Here is a 16757-nt window from a genome sequence, read left to right on the forward strand (position 1 = left end):
TCAGCGCATGCAGTCCTTTCAGGGTAGCTTTTCTGGACGTGGTTCGGTGGGCCCGGGCTCACATACATTCACTTCAGTATGGTCTGCCTCAGCAGTGGTCATCCCAGTTGCATGATATGGACTCTCCCGTTCCTCTTTGGGGGTTGGTTCATTACATTCTCCGTTGGTGGCTCCATTCTTCCAATCTGGTGCAGGGAGTGAGACAGGATCAGCCCCAATGGACCGTGCTTCTCACAGATGCCATTGTCCTCGGCTGGGGAGCTCAGTGTGTCAGTCGCTCAGCTGAGGGCAGCTTGTCTCTGGAGGAGTTGTCTTGGTCTATCAATGTTCTGGAGACTAGAGCCATCTGGCTGATGTTAGTGTTCCAGACATTATTGATGGGCAAGTCTTTTTGGGTTCTCTTGGACAATGCCATGGTGGTGGCTTATGTCAATTAGGGGGAACCAGGAGTTGTCTGGTGGCGCAGGAGGCTGCTCTGCGCATGGTTTGGGCAGAGATTCATCTTCTGGACATCTCGGCTTCCCACATAGCAGGAGTGGAGAATGTTCAGGGGGGGTCTTCCTCAGTAGTCACATGCTAGATCCCGGAGAGTGGTGTCTCAGTTCCACAGGCATCGAGTTGATTGTGCAGACTTGGGGTCAGCTGGTTAAGGACCTGATGTCAACATCAAAGCTCCCTGGTTCTTCAGTCGGCACAGGGATGTTCAGGCCGAGGAGCTGGATGCTCTGTTACAGCCTTGGCCGGTGGTAGACAGAGTTCTTCGCATTGCTTGGCACCCTGGCAGCATGATCCTGGTAGCCCTGACTCCATGGTACGCGGATCTGGTTCATCAGCTTGTGGAAGATCCTCTTCCACTGCCCCTCTTGCCCGACCTTCTGACTCAGGGCCCCGTTCCAATGTTCGATCTGGGTCCCTTTTGTCTTACGGCTTGGCTCTTGAATGGGAAAGCCTAGGTAAGAAAGGTTTTTCCAATAAAGTGATCTTTACTCTCTTGGGGTTCTGGAGGCTTTCCACTTTTTGGGCTTATGTGCGTGTTTGGCGTATTTTTGAGGAGTGGTGTGCCGCATGTAGCGTGGTTTCCTTTCGTGCCTCTTAACCTCACATCTTGATGTTCTTGTAGGATGGCCTGGACAGGGGTCTAGCCTGGTGTTTTCTCCGGGTTCAGCTTGTGACTTTGTCCGCTTTTTGTGGTTGCTGCAGGGTAAGGCGTTTGACATCTATTCTGGATGTGGTTCGCTTTTTGAGGGCGGCCAAATTGCTTTGGCCTCCAGTGCGGCCTTCGGTTCCGGCTTGGAATCTTAATCCAGTCCTGTCGGTGCTCGTGCACCCTCCCTTTGAGCCCCTGAGTTCCTGCTCGTTGAAGGTGATCTTCCTGGTGGCTATTAGTTTGCGAGACGCGTTTCTGAGCTGCAAGCTTTCTCTTGTAGGCCTCCTTTCCTGGAGTTTTCAAGGGATTGGGTTGTGTTGCAGCCTCTTTCTTCCTTTCTGCTGAAGATGGCCTCACCTTTTCATGTCAACCAGTCTGTGGTACTTCCGGTCTTGGGTAGCTGGGAGGGTTCATTAGAGCAGAGGCAGTTGCGCAAGTTGGATGTCTGTCGGGTTTTAGAACATAAGAATTGCCACTGCTGGGTCAGACCAGTGGTCCATCGTGCCCAGCGTCCTAACTGAGACTAGCTTTATCTGCGTACATTCTGGTTCAGCAGGAACTTGTCTAACTTTATCTTGAATCCCTGGAGAGTGTTTTCCCCTATAGCAGCCTCCAGAAGAGCATTCCAGTTTTCCACCACTCTCTGGGTGAAGAACTTTCTTACGTTTGTATGGAATCAATCCCCTTTTAACTTTAAAGAGTGCCCTCTCGTTCTCTCTACCTTGGAGAGGGTGAACAACCTGTCTCTATCTACTAAGTCTATTCCCTTCATTATCTTTTCAAGGGAGAACAGGCCCAATTTCTCTAATCTCTCACTATATGGCAATTCCTCCAGCCCCTTAATCATTTTAGTCGCTCTTCTCTGGACTCTTTCGAGTAGTACCGTGCCCTTCTTCATATACAGTGACCAGTGCTGGACACAGTATTCCAGGTGAGGGCGTACCATTGCCGGTACGCTCTTATGTTCAGTGGACCCAAGAGTTCCGGAAGTCAGATCATCTTTTTGTCCTCTTAGCAGGCCGTCATAAGGGGGACGGCGCTTCCAAGGCTACCATTGCATGCTGGATCAAGGAGACTATCGCTTCTATCTTCCTTCTTCAGAAGAAGTATGTTCTGGATTTCCTCAAGGCTCATGCCACTCGAGGTCAGGCAGCTTCTTGGGCTGAGTCTTCTCTGGTGCCTCCAGTAGATATTTGTAAAGCCGCAGTTTGGTCTTCTCTGCATTCCTTTGTGCGACACTACTATGTGGACATTCATATGCGTCGGGACACTGTGCTAGGTGAGCGTGTTCTGGTGGTGGCTCTCCAGGGGTCCCATGATGTGTACTGCTTTAGTACATCCCATCAGTGAACTGTACCGGTCTGGAGAGGCACTAAAGAAGGAGAGATTAGGTTCTTATCTGCTAATTTTCTTTCTTTTAGACTCTCCAGACTGATACAGTCCTCACCCTGTCTGTCTGTCTGTTCCTGCGGGATTTGTGTGAAATGTGAATTTTTCTGCGGATTCTAGTATTTTTATAGGGTCTAGGAGCTTTAAGGAACAGTGGCTTTGGCTCAGCTGGCTTAGTTGGCGAACTGTGGGGACGTTTGCTGAAGGGGCTTTTTCTATGCAATTTCCAACAGTATTGCTCTGTTAGTTGTTACTCCTGTTTTGAATGTTGTTATTGTTCTAATTAGCAGTACTTAGTTTTGCTTGGCTGTTTGGCAGACTAGTTATATTAGGGGAAAGCACAGCTACTTGTATTACAGCCAAAAGTTTTTGTCTCAGCCTCCTCCTGCTGGTCATGGTGAGCTATTACCCATCAGTGTACTGAACCGGTCTGGAGAGTCTAAAAGAAAGAAAATTAGCAGGTAAGAACCTAATTTCTCCTTATGCAGTTGGCTAGCAGACTGCATCTCTTTCACTTATGCCCAGGCTGTGTTGTCTTTAGAGGGTTAAGTCATGGCTCCACAATGTTAGCGTTTCCAAGTTTATTTGTTGTTTGTTATACCACCCATCGGGGGATTAAGCCGTTTACAATACTAATAGAATAAATGAAAAGGGTAACGAGAAAAAGAGAAATAAGGCGTTGAGGGTATATTAAGAGAAGAATTACAATGTGGCTATTATGTTCTTAAAGGAAAGAAGGGAGAAGGAAAAAAAAGGAAAGGGTAGAATGGACAGTATTTGTAACTCGCAGGTTGATGCCAGGAGGGATGGCTGAGTAAAGGGATTGGGGACTACAGTAGCTTTAGGTGAAAGCATCAGAGCTGTGGCTACATCAGTAGTCCACTTGAGGTCAGCCTAAGAACTGCCGTGTGGTCTTCAGTCCACACATTCACATTTCAATATCCGATGTGACATACGGTTTAGTCAGACAATTCTGCAGAATTTGTTTAGAGTCTAGAATCCAGTTCTTCCTCTTAGGCCCATTCTTTTCTGTTATAGGTTGCAGCGTCACAAGAGGACTGTTTTGTTAGTGTTATTGGTTCTTTTTGGCTAGGGTTACCACATGTCCGGATTTACCCAAACATGTTCTCTTTTTAGAGGATTGTCCAAGTGTCCAGATGGATTTCGAAAACCCGGCAGTTTGTTTTGGAAGGCCCCCGAACATGCATGGATGGATGCCTTGAAGACCCCTCAAATTACCGTCCTATCGCCAACATACCATTCATGGCAATACTAACTGAAAAAGTAGTTTTTGATCAATTGTCTGACTTTGTTGAATCTACCAACGCACTACACCCCAATCAGACAGGGTTTAGAAAAAATCATAATACAGAATATTCATTGATCGGCCTAACTACAAACATAATCCATCACTTAGACCATCATAAGTCAGTCATACTTTTCTCCTTAGATCTAACCAAAGCATTCGACACTATTGACCATACTCTACTTCTAGACAGATTAAAATCCATAGGTGTATGTAATCAAATTTTAGTATGGTGTACTTCCTTTTTAACTGCACCGTTATTTCACGGTGCATTTCAACAACACAATTTCAAACCCTTATACTCTCAACTATGGCATTCCTCAAGGCTCCATTTTGTCTCCTCTACTGTTTAATATTTTTCTTGCACCTTTATTAAGTCTGTGTCAATCCATAGGCTTTACTACTTAAACATACGCTGATGATATTCAGCTGATTCATCCCCTCAACCCAGAAAATATGGAGGAAGTACAACAGATTAATAAAAAATTAGAGAACATTAAAAATTGGCTTACCTCAAACAAATTATCTACTCTTTTGGAAGCATGGATTAAAATTATGTAATCATTTTACTATCAATAACATCCAGTTAGATTTAGTATCATCATTAAGAATACTTGGGGTTACTATCGATGACAAATTTTCATATCACGAACATATAAATAATATTGTTAAATGCTGTTTTTTTTGGTTACGTCTGATTCGATCTATTTCTAAGTTCTTTGAACCAAAATCATTAAATATTTTTCTACATTCTCTTGTCATCTCCAAGCTTGATTATTGCAATTCCTTACTATTAAATATTACCCAAAAGGAAAAATAACGGTTACAAATAATCCAAAATACCGCTGTGAAACTCATTCACAATGGTAAAAAATACGACCACGTAACTCCTTTTTTGATTGACTCACATTGGCTCCCTATTAGCCATCGTATAACCTTAAAATGTTGCTTTTAGCATTTAAAACATTATCCTCTAATGAACCGCAATTTATAAATCACATGCTTATTCCATATAACACATCTTGCTCCCTCCGTTCTACAGCCCAAAGGCTGCTTGTTGTTCCTTCATTAAAAATTATTGGCACTAGACGTCATGATATATACTCGGTGATGGCTCCTCTGACCTGGAATACCCTACCGCAATATATAAGAGATGAAAATGACCTCAATCGATTTAAAAATAACTTTAAAACATTTCTTTTTAAAGACGCATTTAACCTTTAAATCTCAAATAATGCAGAAAACATCTCTGAAAACAAAAAGGTAAATAAAAAAAAATAAAAAATTTTCTATATAGGAAAATTAATGTTACTACCTTCCCTTATGTTCTTTCCATTTACTGTTTTTTTCGTTAATCTAGCTTAACACCAATTATCCCAGGACAAGCAGGCAGGTATTCTCACTAGTGGGTGATGTCATCCGACAGAGCCCCGATACGGACATCTTGCAAGCATGTCTTGCTTGAAGAAACTCAGAAGTTTCGAGATGCCCGCACCGCGCATGCGCCAGTGCCTTCCCGCCCGATGTACCGGGCGTGTCTCCTCAGTTCTTTTCTTTCCGCGGAGCTGAGAAGTTATCTTCAATCTGCGCTGACTGAATTTCAGTTTTTCTTTGCCTTCTTTACCCGCGTTTTAGTTTATTTCTTTGAATTTCTTTCAATTTTACTTTCTTTAAAAAAAAAAAAAAAAAAAAAGTTAAAAATTATTTCTTCCGGCGGTTCGGCCAGGCCGGCCTCGTGGCTGCGGCCTACCGCTTTCGACCTTGCAGCGTCGATTTTTCGGCCTATGTCACGGCCAATCACCGGTTTTAAAAAGTGCAGCAAGTGCCAGCGTGCGATTTCGTTGACGGACCCGCATCGACGCTGCCTGCAGTGTCTTGGTCCGGAACACGTTCCGAAATCGTGCCGGCCTTGTTCCACGCTCACTGCGCGCTCGTTTAAGAGGCGTTGCTTGCTTTGGGAGTCGATGTTCAAGATGGAGACTGCCAAGGATCTGTCTGCTTCTACATCTGCTGAGGTTTCGCCGGTCCGCTCGAAACCTGCATCGACGACTCCCGCATCCAGCATCGTGAAGCCAGCATCGTTTACACCGGCTACGGCTTCAATTTCAGCTACGGCGCCTGCCTCCGTCTCCTCGGTTCAGGTACCGCCTTCCACTGTCCCTCCCGTGGTCATCAAGGTGCCCAAAGCTACCAAGCAGAAGCACTTGGCCGCGAAGGAGCGCGAAGACCGTGCAGGAGGACCCCCTTTCGGTGCGGATCCCTCCATATCGGCTTCGCTTCGATCCCTGCTAGAAGCTCAGTTTGTCGAGCTTATGCAGACTATGGGACCCCGGCTTATCGCCAACATTCAGGGTGACGTCCGGGCACCGGTTTCAGGGGGCGGTCCGCCCCCTCCCCCTCCCCCTCGCCGTTCGATCTCGCTGCTCGACGAGGGGGATCGGCGGAGGGCGGCGGAAGCCTCCAGGAGGGCTTCCCTTCCTGATATGTCACTTTTAGAGCCCATCACACCTCCACGACAACAGGGCTCTGGGACGGTCCCTGATAATCGGAGTCCTGGGCATACTGCATCGCAGGAAGAGTTCTTCCGCACTCCATACCAGACTTGGGTGGCGCTGCGTGAGTCCGCGTCCTTACCACCTCTGCGATCCACCGCATCGAGCCCCATCCATTCCCTAGAGGCTTCGGGGGATCGTGTGGTGCACAGAAGATCTCGCTCCCCATCCCGTCACCGGGAGGGGCATCGATCTCGACACTCATCTCGACACTCCTCACGTCATTCGGAGGTGTCTCCACAGAAAAAGATGCAGCGTTTGGGATACTCATCGTCGGATGTTTCCCAACCGGAGGGACCAGAGTATGAGGAACCATCTACCTCCTATTCTCCATGCCGGTCTCAGCTCTCCCTGGACCCGGAGGCTTCCACTTCGTCTAGTCCGTCTCGGCGGCCGGCCTTGGCAGACCAATTATCTTTCTCATCTTTTCTCCGACAGATGGCGGATGACTTGGATGTGACTTTGGATACTGGGTCTAAATATTCTAAAGAGTATTTGGATACTATGCATTTGCCTCACCCTCCGGCGGAGACTCTTCGGCTTCCCTTGCATAAATTACTGGACCAGACTTTCATGCGCTGTTTTGAGACACCGTATTCTATCCCTGCGGTTCCCAGTAAGCTGGATGCTCGATACCGCATTGTTCACCACAAGGGGTTTGAGGGGGCTCAACTTTCTCATCAGTCTCTTCTGGTCGAGTCTTCTCTCAAGCGTTCTCACCCTTCCCAGGTCTACGCTTCTGTGCCTCCGGGCAGGGAGGGGAGAACGATGGACAAGTTTGGTAGACGAGTTTACCAAAACTCGATGATGGCGACTCGAGTGCTCAATTACAATTTTTTCTTCTCTTCCTATTTGGATTTCTTCTTGCCGGTCCTCCTCAAGTTCATCCCTTTCATCGATGCTGAGGCTCGTTTCCAGTTTGAGGAGGTGGTGGCGACCCTGTCCCAGTTGCGGCTGCAACTGATGCAATCCTCCTACGATGCCTTTGAGCTCTCGGCACGTGCTGCGGCCTGTTCAGTCGCCATGCGTCGCCTGGCCTGGCTTCGCACTATTGATATGGATCCGAACCTCCAAGACAGATTGGCTAATGTGCCTTGTGCGGGAGCTGATCTGTTCGATGAGTCTATCGAGACTGTTACTAAAAAGCTTTCGGACCACGAGAAGTCTTTTCAGTCTATTCTGCGTCCTAAGCCTAAGCCTCAGCAGTCTCGTCCCTCTAGACCGCCTCAAATCTACCAGAGGCGTTATCAACCGAGACAGGCTCCCCTAGCGAGACAGCCTGCGAAGAGGCAGCCTCCACAGAAGACTCAACAGAAGCCTCAGATGCCGGCTGCACCCAAGGCCACTCAGCCTTTTTGACTCTCTTCCAGGGAGCATAACCGACTTCGTTCTGTCCCCTCCCGTTTTTCCCATCGGGGGTCGTCTCCACCATTTTTGTCATCGATGGGAGACGATCACCGCGGACCTCTGGGTCCTTACCATCGTAAGAGAAGGATACTCTCTTCATTTCCAACGGGTCCCCCCGGACCACCCGCCAAGAGAGTATCCTTCCAACTCGACGCAGACCGCTTTTCTTCTACAAGAGGCGCAGGCTCTGCTTCGGCTTCGAGCCGTCGAGCCGGTGCCCGTAGATCAGCAAAACCATGGGTTCTACTCCCGGTACTTCTTGGTTCCGAAGAAGACGGGCGATCTGCGTCCCATTTTGGACCTTCGAGTCCTCAACAAGTATTTGGTCAAGGAGCGGTTCCGCATGCTGACCCTTGCTTCTCTCTACCCCCTACTCGAGCAGAACGATTGGTTATGCTCTCTGGATCTCAAGGAGGCCTACACTCACATCCCGATACATCCAGCCTCCCGCAAGTTTCTCAGATTTCGGGTGGGACATCTTCATCTGCAGTATCGAGTGCTTCCATTCGGCCTTTCCTCGTCTCCCAGAGTCTTCACGAAGTGTCTGGTGGTGGTGGCCGCTGCACTCCGGAACATGGGTCTCCAGGTGTTTCCATACCTCGACGACTGGCTCATCAAGGCACCGTCAGCTCCAGAGGTCGTTTCGGCGACCTTGACTACAATTTCTTTTCTGCAGAGTCTGGGCTTCGAGATCAACTTCCCCAAATCACATCTTCAGCCCACCCAGTCTCTCCCCTTTATCGGGGCTGTTCTGGATACCATTCAACTTCGAGCATTCCTTCCTCCTCAACGCATGGACGCTCTCCTTCTACTCTGCCAGTCGGTGTCTTCTCGCCCGTCCATCTCGGCGAGACACATGATGGTCCTCTTGGGCCATATGGCCTCTACAGTTCATGTGACGCCTTTTGCCAGACTGCATCTCAGAATTCCTCAATGGACCCTGGCATCTCAGTGGACTCAGGTGTCCGACCCGTTGTCCCGTCACATTGTCGTCACTCCTGCTCTACGGCAGTCTCTTCTCTGGTGGATGACCTCTTCGAATCTATCCAGAGGTTTACTGTTTCACTCTCTTCCCCACCAGAAAGTTCTCACGACCGATTCATCGAACTATGCCTGGGGGGCCCATCTGGATGGTCTACGAACTCGGGGGTTCTGGACCACTGCAGAACGACTCCATCAAATCAATCTTCTGGAGCTCAGAGCCATCTTCAATGCTCTCCAAGCTTTTCAGCATCTGCTTCACGACATGGTGGTCCTTATTCGCACAGACAATCAGGTCGCCATGTATTATGTCAACAAACAAGGGGGCACGGGCTCGGCCCCTCTTTGTCAGGAAGCTCTTCGAGTCTGGGATTGGGCGGTTCGCCACAACACCTTCCTCAGGGCTGTCTACATTCAGGGGAAAGACAACGTCTTGGCAGACAATTTGAGTCGTCTTCTCCAACCTCACGAATGGACGCTCCATTCCAAACCCCTTCATCAGATCTTCGCTCAGTGGGGAACGCCTCAGATAGACCTCTTTGCAGCCCCCCACAACTTCAAACTGCCTCAGTTTTGCTCCAGGATCTACACTCCTCTCCGCCTCGAGGCAGACGCTTTTCTACTGGAGTGGGGGAATCGCTTCCTATATGCGTTTCCTCCTTTTCCTCTCATTCAGAAGACGCTGGTCAAGTTGAGATCAGACCATGCCACCATGATTCTGATTGCTCCTCGGTGGCCCAGACAACCTTGGTTCTCCCTTCTACTTCAACTCAGCAGCAGGGAGCCAGTACTTCTTCCTGTGTTTCCTTCACTACTCACTCAACATCAAGGTTCACTACTTCATCCCAACCTGCAGTCTCTCCACCTGACAGCTTGGTTCCTTTCAACGTAACTCCTCACCAGTTCTCTCAAGCAGTGAGGGAAGTCTTGGAGGCTTCCAGGTAGCCTGCTACTCGACAATGCTATTCCCAAAAATGGACTAGATTCTCTTCCTGGTGTATTTCCAATGCCACGGAACCTCAGCGAGCTTCCCTATCTTCTGTATTGGACTATCTTCTACACCTGTCTCAGTCTGGTCTCAAGTCTACCTCTATACGAGTCCACCTGAGTGCTATTGCGGCTTTCCATCAGCCTCTACAAGGGAAACCTTTATCTGCTCATCCTGTGGTTTCCAAGTTTATGAAAGGACTTTTTCATGTCAACCCTCCTATCAAACCTCCTGTGGTTTGGGATCTCAATGTTGTCCTATCTCATCTTATGAAGCCTCCGTTTGAACCTCTCAACAAGGCTCCACTTAAGTATCTCACCTGGAAGGTGGTTTTTCTGGTGGCCCTCACGTCAGCTCGCCTGGTCAGTGAGCTTCAGGCCCTAGTGGCGGATCCACCGTTCACTGTATTCCATCATGACAAGGTGGTCCTTCGTACTCATCCAAAATTCTTGCCTAAAGTGGTCTCTGAATTTCACATCAACCAATCCATCGTGCTTCCAGTGTTCTTTCCAAAGCCTCATTCTCATCCTGGGGAATCTGCTTTGCACACTCTGGACTGTAAACGTGCTCTAGCTTTCTACTTGGAACGCACAAAGCCACACAGAACTGCTCCTCAACTTTTCGTCTCCTTTGATCCAAACAAGTTGGGACGACCTGTATCGAAGCGCACCATCTCTAACTGGATGGCGGCTTGTATCTCTTCCTGCTATGCCCAGGCTGGTTTATCCCTTCCCCGTAAGGTCACAGCCCATAAGGTCAGAGCAATGGCAGCCTCTGTAGCCTTCCTCAGATCGACACCGATTGAGGAGATTTGTAAGGCTGCCACTTGGTCCTCGGTTCATACCTTCACCTCTCATTATTGTCTGGATACTTTCTCCAGACGGGATGGACAGTTTGGCCAAACAGTGTTACAAAATTTGTTTTCTTAAGTTGCCAACTCTCCCACCATCCCATTGGGGTTAGCTTGGAGGTCACCCACTAGTGAGAATACCTGCCTGCTTGTCCTGGGATAAAGCAATGTTACTTACCGTAACAGTTGTTATCCAGGGACAGCAGGCAGCTATTCTCACGTCCCACCCACCTCCCCTGGGTTGGCTTCTCAGGCTAGCTACCTGAACTGAGGAGACACGCCCGGTACATCGGGCAGGAAGGCACTGGCGCATGCGCGGTGCGGGCATCTCGAAACTTCTGAGTTTCTTCAAGCAAGACATGCTTGCAAGATGTCCTTATCGGGGCTCTGTCGGATGACATCACCCACTAGTGAGAATAGCTGCCTGCTGTCCCTGGATAACAACTGTTACGGTAAGTAACATTGCTTTCTGTAACTTTACCCCTTTTTTCCTCCTGTATCCAAGTTTGTCAGTACGTTTGTCCGTCTCGCCCATTTTAAATAGTATGTTAATTTCATGACTTACTTTTATATTTTGGTTGTAACTCGCTTAGTAAATTTATGGATAAGCGATTTATCAAATACAAATAAACTTGAACTTGATGTCATCACACCACCTCTGTACATGCTTGGAGGCCCTCCAGACACAGCCCCAAGTTCAGGGAAAGAGAGATGATGAGGACTGTGTGGGGGCAGGGCCACATGTCCTCTTTTTGGCCTTGCCTAGTTTTCCCACTTGTAAGTATCCTCTATCTATCGTATCTTATATCTTTCTTGTCCTTGGAAAAAGTGAAGTTACTCACCTATAAAGGTTGTCTCAGAGGACAGCAAAACAAGGTTTCTCAGACACCCTTCCATCTCCCCTAGCAGTTGCATTCTTTGTGCTTTTTGATCCTACTGTGGGTTCTGTGTGACTTGGATAGGTAAGAAGACACTCACATATGTGTGATTCAGCCCTACCAAAAGCTTCTAGAAAATTTTTGAATACTGGGTTGCGTCTGTGGAGGGCTTCATTGTGGGATGTCACCCACTTGTGAGGATCTTTGTCCTGCTGTCCTTCGAGAACAGCTGCTAAAGGTGAGTAACTTTGCTTTTTCTCTGAAATGCTTTTCCACCACTTTCATACCATGGTTGTTTATCTTTAAGGGGTGGGGGTGGGGTGGATGAATTACTAAGATTTGTAAAAGGGGGTGGAGGTTTGTATGGTGGTGAAATCGGTATTAATTACTAAAATTGTAATGGAGGTGAAATCATTGTTACTCCAACACCCCTAGCGTCAGACAGGATTTGGACTTTGTCATGATAAGCTATGGAAGCGCTCATGATGGGTAGTCTTCTGGGTGGTGGCCAAGGATGACTTTTTTCCCCACTGTTTGTTTTTTGGGTTTTTTTTATTAAAAAATTGTAATTTTCTTCCATATTTCCCTTTGTTTAATTCCTTCTTCCCAACTTAGTATGTCTGTCCTTGTATTGTCTGCCCTAGTATTGTCTTTACCCATTATTTTATTTCTGATTTTAATTGTACAACGCTTTGAAATATATTGTAAAGCTTTTTATCAAATTTTAAATAAACTATAAACTATAGTAAGTCTTTCAGACCATTTACCAAGTATTGTCTCTGTTTTTCGCAGTAAATGCAGTAAAATGACTAACCCAAATAACTGAAACCTATATGGTAGAGAGCAGCAGGCTGAGGCCATGCAATGCTTTTATTTGCTCAAACCGATAGTGTGTACAGCGTAACCTCAGTGTACAAGCTGCAGGTGTTCTTTAGATTAATGATTTACCAAACAAACAAGGGCTTCCCATCCTCCTTTGCCAGGTGTTTTAGACATCTAAGGAGGATTTGAACAGTTTTTACATCATCACAAGGCACAATTGAGGTTACAGTTTTTTTCAGTACTTCGGGATCCAAAAGGTTTTTGAATTCATTGCTTCCAGGTTGTGGTCGCTCCTTGAGGATGCCATATCTGTTCACCAGGTACTCTGTGAACTGCGGATGGTTCTTGGGGTCGTAGTAATATTCCTGCAGTTTGTTCATAATGTCTGTATAGCGCTTAGTCATCTCTGCACGTTTCACTTCATCTACCTTGTTTTTGTGCCTATCACAGGAGAACTGGGAAGAGAGAAGTGCTATTGTCAGTAGGGGCTGAAATCTGTCCATCTCTGCTCTGTAATGATAAGTTTAGAGAGTCTGTCCACTGCTCCCTAATTTAAACCCCAGGGCATCATCCAGTCTCTCCCCCCTTCCCTTCACCCTAATATTAAGTTCAGGGGGATCAACCTGGCTCTCTCTTTGCTGTTTTTCTGATTCCCATGTGATTGTATTGTGCTAAATTCTATGAGTGCTGCCTCTGCCTCCCAATCTTCTACTAAATTCAGCATCACTGAGAAAACCCAAGCATCTCTATTAGTGACAGCTCTGTGTGTCACCCTCCCAAGAGCCACTAGCCATTCTGTATGACCTCTGCAAACTTGTTCAGCTACTCCACAATCACTGAGTGTTCCAAGCTATTCTATGTGACTGAAAACTCTTTTTTACCATCTCCACTATGATACAGAACCTATAATCATTCTATGTGACTTCTAATATCACTGAGAACTCCTAGTTTATTCTGTGTTTGATAATTCTGCTCCCTAGTCTCTCCATCTAACTCAGCATTACTAATTAATCTCCAACCATTCTAGTGGCAATTTCTAGTGGCAATTTGAAATCTACCTTGTTGCATGGGTTGATCTGGTGTTTAATTTTTGAAGGAAAAGGATGCATATAGTTTTCCTTTAAAACTAGCCATGGGAACAAAGTACCTGTGGATGTTGTACTTACATTTTCTGATGGTAAAATTTCAATAGAATATCCTCTGCATAATTAGAAAATGTAATTCGTTTGACTTATTTTTTTATATCTTATCCCAAAAATTCAACAAATGTTAAATAGAAAGAGCAGCTGGGAGATATGTAAAACCACAATATCAGACATCACAAAATAAAATAAACCAATTTAATAATCATAACAATATACTTTAATACAGAGCTCAACAAAGCCCAGGCGCCAGGTTGCTATGGTGCTTGGTATTTCATGCTCCCTGAAAGATTTTTTTTTCCCTACTGCAGTGCTGCCTGAAACTCCTCTCCACCCTGCAAGCTGAGCAAGCTCTCCATATACTTGAGCTGCGTAGTACAGGGGGTTCAGGAAGTCTTGCAGGACTTGAAACTACAAGACTTCCCCAACTTCTTGCATACAGCTCAAGTATATGCAGAGTTGATCGCTGTGCAGGGCAGAAAGAAGGATTTTCAAGCAGTGCTGTGAGTAATGAGTGAAGACTTGAGGGGGCATAAGAGAGACTAGGGAAAGACTGAAGGAAGCATGAAAGAGATTTGGGTGAAGGCTGGGGGGGTATGAGAAAATACAAATGGTTTGGGGGGAGGGTTATGAGAAGATACAGATAGACTGGGTGAAGGCTGCGGATGGGGGTTATGAGAGAGAAACTGATGGGGATCCAGGCTATGATGATAAATGAAACAAAGAGGCAATTTCCTCTTTGCTTCACCTATGTGGAAGTTGCTTTCACACAGCTGACAACATGCTTGGGAAAGGAGCCTACAATTGTTTAGCAGAGGTACCTTAAAGAACTGATTAATTAAAGTTCTATGCCCACAGGCACATAATAGGAAAAAAATCTTAGTAATTCATTCCCCCCCCCACCCCCTTTTTTTTTTTTTTACAAAGCTGTGTTAGGCTTTTTTATTGCTGGCTGTGGTGGTATTAGCTTCAAGGCTCATAGGAATTCAGTGAATGTTAGAGCTAATACCACTGTGGTTAGCAATAAAAAGCCTAACGTGGCTTTGTAAAAAAAAACGGGGGGGGGGGGGGGCAATTTGTAAAAAAGCTACTGCTAATCTGGGAGGAAATTCCAAACTTCTCCCTTCCCCCACCAAACTTCACTGGGGACAATGTTGGAAGGAGAGGCGAGAAAGGAGCTAGGGTCTTAAGACCTACGTTTTTGAGTTGGTTCCTAGATTTAGTGAAAATCTGTTGAGGCCTGCTTTAATAAACACACACATTATATGTATAGTACATCAATTATCCCAGGACAAGCAGGCAGCATATTTTCACTTATGGGTGACATCATCCACGGAACCCTGATGTGGACAGCTGCAAAAGCATTTTTGCTTGAAGAACTTTAAAAAGTTCGCGACTGACCGCACTGCACATGCACGAGTGCCTTCCCGCCCAATGTAGGGTGCATGTCTCCTCAGTTTTTGTTTTTCCATAGAGCCGTGAAGTCATACTATAAACATTCTGTGTTATTTTTCTGTGCCTTCTTGCCATAGAATTCTTTCCCTTCATGATCTTTTTGATCTTTTTTTCTATTCTTTTCTTAAAAAAAAGAATATCTTCTTTCTTTATTTATTTTCAGCTATTTTTGACAGCACAGCCTCGTCCTCTGCCTCAGCCTTCGGACTTTGATTTGGCTGAGGCGGTTGTTTCCTTCCATGTCCTGCTCGTTAACTGGCTTCAAGAAGTGTAGCAGGTGTCAGTGCACGATTTCACTCACAGACCCCCACAAGTGGTGCATCCAGTGCCTAGGGCCAGACCACCGTGTGGAGTCTTGTTCGCGATGTGCCATGCTACAAAAACGGCCCATCAAAACCGTCTACTACAACAAAAGCAGATTTTCATACTATGGATGCTGCTTCAGTACCTCCAACACCGGCCAAACCTTCGACATCTAAGGCATCGACATTGCCAGAGGTACAGACATTGCCCAAGTCGGTGTCGCCGTCCCAGTCAGGTAAGCCAACCAAGAAGCCACTAGCTTCCCAGACAAGGTTTCAGGCTGTAAAGGTACAGAGTAAAATCGTACCAGCCAAAGAAAGACCTCTGATGCGGCTCACTTCCCAGTCTAGAGGTGCATCTTTCTTGATGTCTTTCTCACCAGAGCAAGCTGCGGCACCAATAATACCAGCATCTACTCCCCAGATATAGGTGCAGGCCTTTAAAGAGAAGCTCAATGCTCTCTTTCAGTCACTCCCATGTCGGCTCCACTGGTACAGGTCCAGCCTGAGCATCGCTCCATGCCAACTGAAGGTACCAAGGTTGCCTCTTCGGTACTGCCTCGACGACACCGATCATCGTAATCAAGCCATGCTTCTCGACATCGATCTTCGAGACATCAATCTGCTACACCAAAACATCACTCCTCAAGGTGTCGCTCCTCACCGAGGTGTTATTCCTCACCTTCACCTGCACCAAAGCATCGGTCTTAACCGTCTCCAAAGTGTCAACATTCGAAGCATCGGTCATCATCTCTAAAGTGTCGGCCATTGAAGTATCGGTCTCTTTCTCTGAAGCATCGCTCTGCTAGGTACCGTTCTGCTTCTTTGGAGCGTCAGCAAAAGCACTTTCATGCTTCGGGACACAGGTGTAATCTTTCTAGGCATTCATCTCCACGACCTCCATCCTCGAAAGCTGGGAAACATGCTTCCAAATCCAAGCATCTCTCTCCATGTTCGGTCAAGCATTGGTGATCTGCATCACCTGCTTCAACTCGGTACCGTTCCAGGAGGTGGTACTCTTCTTCTTTCATGCCTGAAGATTCAGATCTTCATTTCCAATCTACACATGGGGCTTCACCTTCTTCCACGGAGGCATCTCCCAGAGTTTTCACCAAGTGCCTGGTAGTGGTAGCAGCAGCTTTACAAAGTCACGGACTCCAGGTTTTTCCTTTTCTGGACAATTGGCTCATCAAAGACCCCTCATCTCAGGGGCTTACTGTAGCGACACAACAGACTATTTTGTTTCTGCAAAATTTGGGATTCGAAATCAACTTTACCAAATTTCAACTGCAGGCCTCAGACTCTGCAATTTATTGGAGCTCTTCTAGACACTGTACAACTTTGCCAACAAGTGTCCACTCTTTCTTCACTCTCAGTAAGACACATGATGGTTCTTCTAGGTCACATGGCCTCTACAGTTCACGTGACTCCTTTTGCCAGACTTCACCTAAGGATTTCTCAGTGAATCCTGGCTTTTCAATGGTCACAGGCTCTCGCCCACTCTCCCAGCACATTATAGTGATATCTTTTCTACCAGT

At 46.6% G+C, this 16757-nt stretch overlaps 1 protein-coding gene across 6 annotated transcripts in view; it reads left to right on the plus strand.

Moving 5' to 3' along the window:
* Positions 1-16757, plus strand: part of MFSD3 (major facilitator superfamily domain containing 3) — a 340339-nt gene that overhangs the window by 69656 nt on the left and 253926 nt on the right. For 5 of the 6 annotated variants that reach the window (XR_004538496.1, XM_033935195.1, XM_033935194.1 and 2 more), the window contains one exon: positions 3674-5269. The exons of the other annotated variant lie outside the window; for it this stretch is intronic. The gene's annotated coding sequence lies outside the window, so the exon portion shown is untranslated. Of the gene's footprint in view, positions 1-3673; positions 5270-16757 lie in introns of those variants that run through there. 6 annotated transcript variants of the gene reach the window in all.

The sequence above is a fragment of the Geotrypetes seraphini genome, chromosome 2, assembly GCF_902459505.1.
Source record: "Geotrypetes seraphini chromosome 2, aGeoSer1.1, whole genome shotgun sequence".
In the NCBI taxonomy this organism is placed as follows: domain Eukaryota; kingdom Metazoa; phylum Chordata; class Amphibia; order Gymnophiona; family Dermophiidae; genus Geotrypetes; species Geotrypetes seraphini.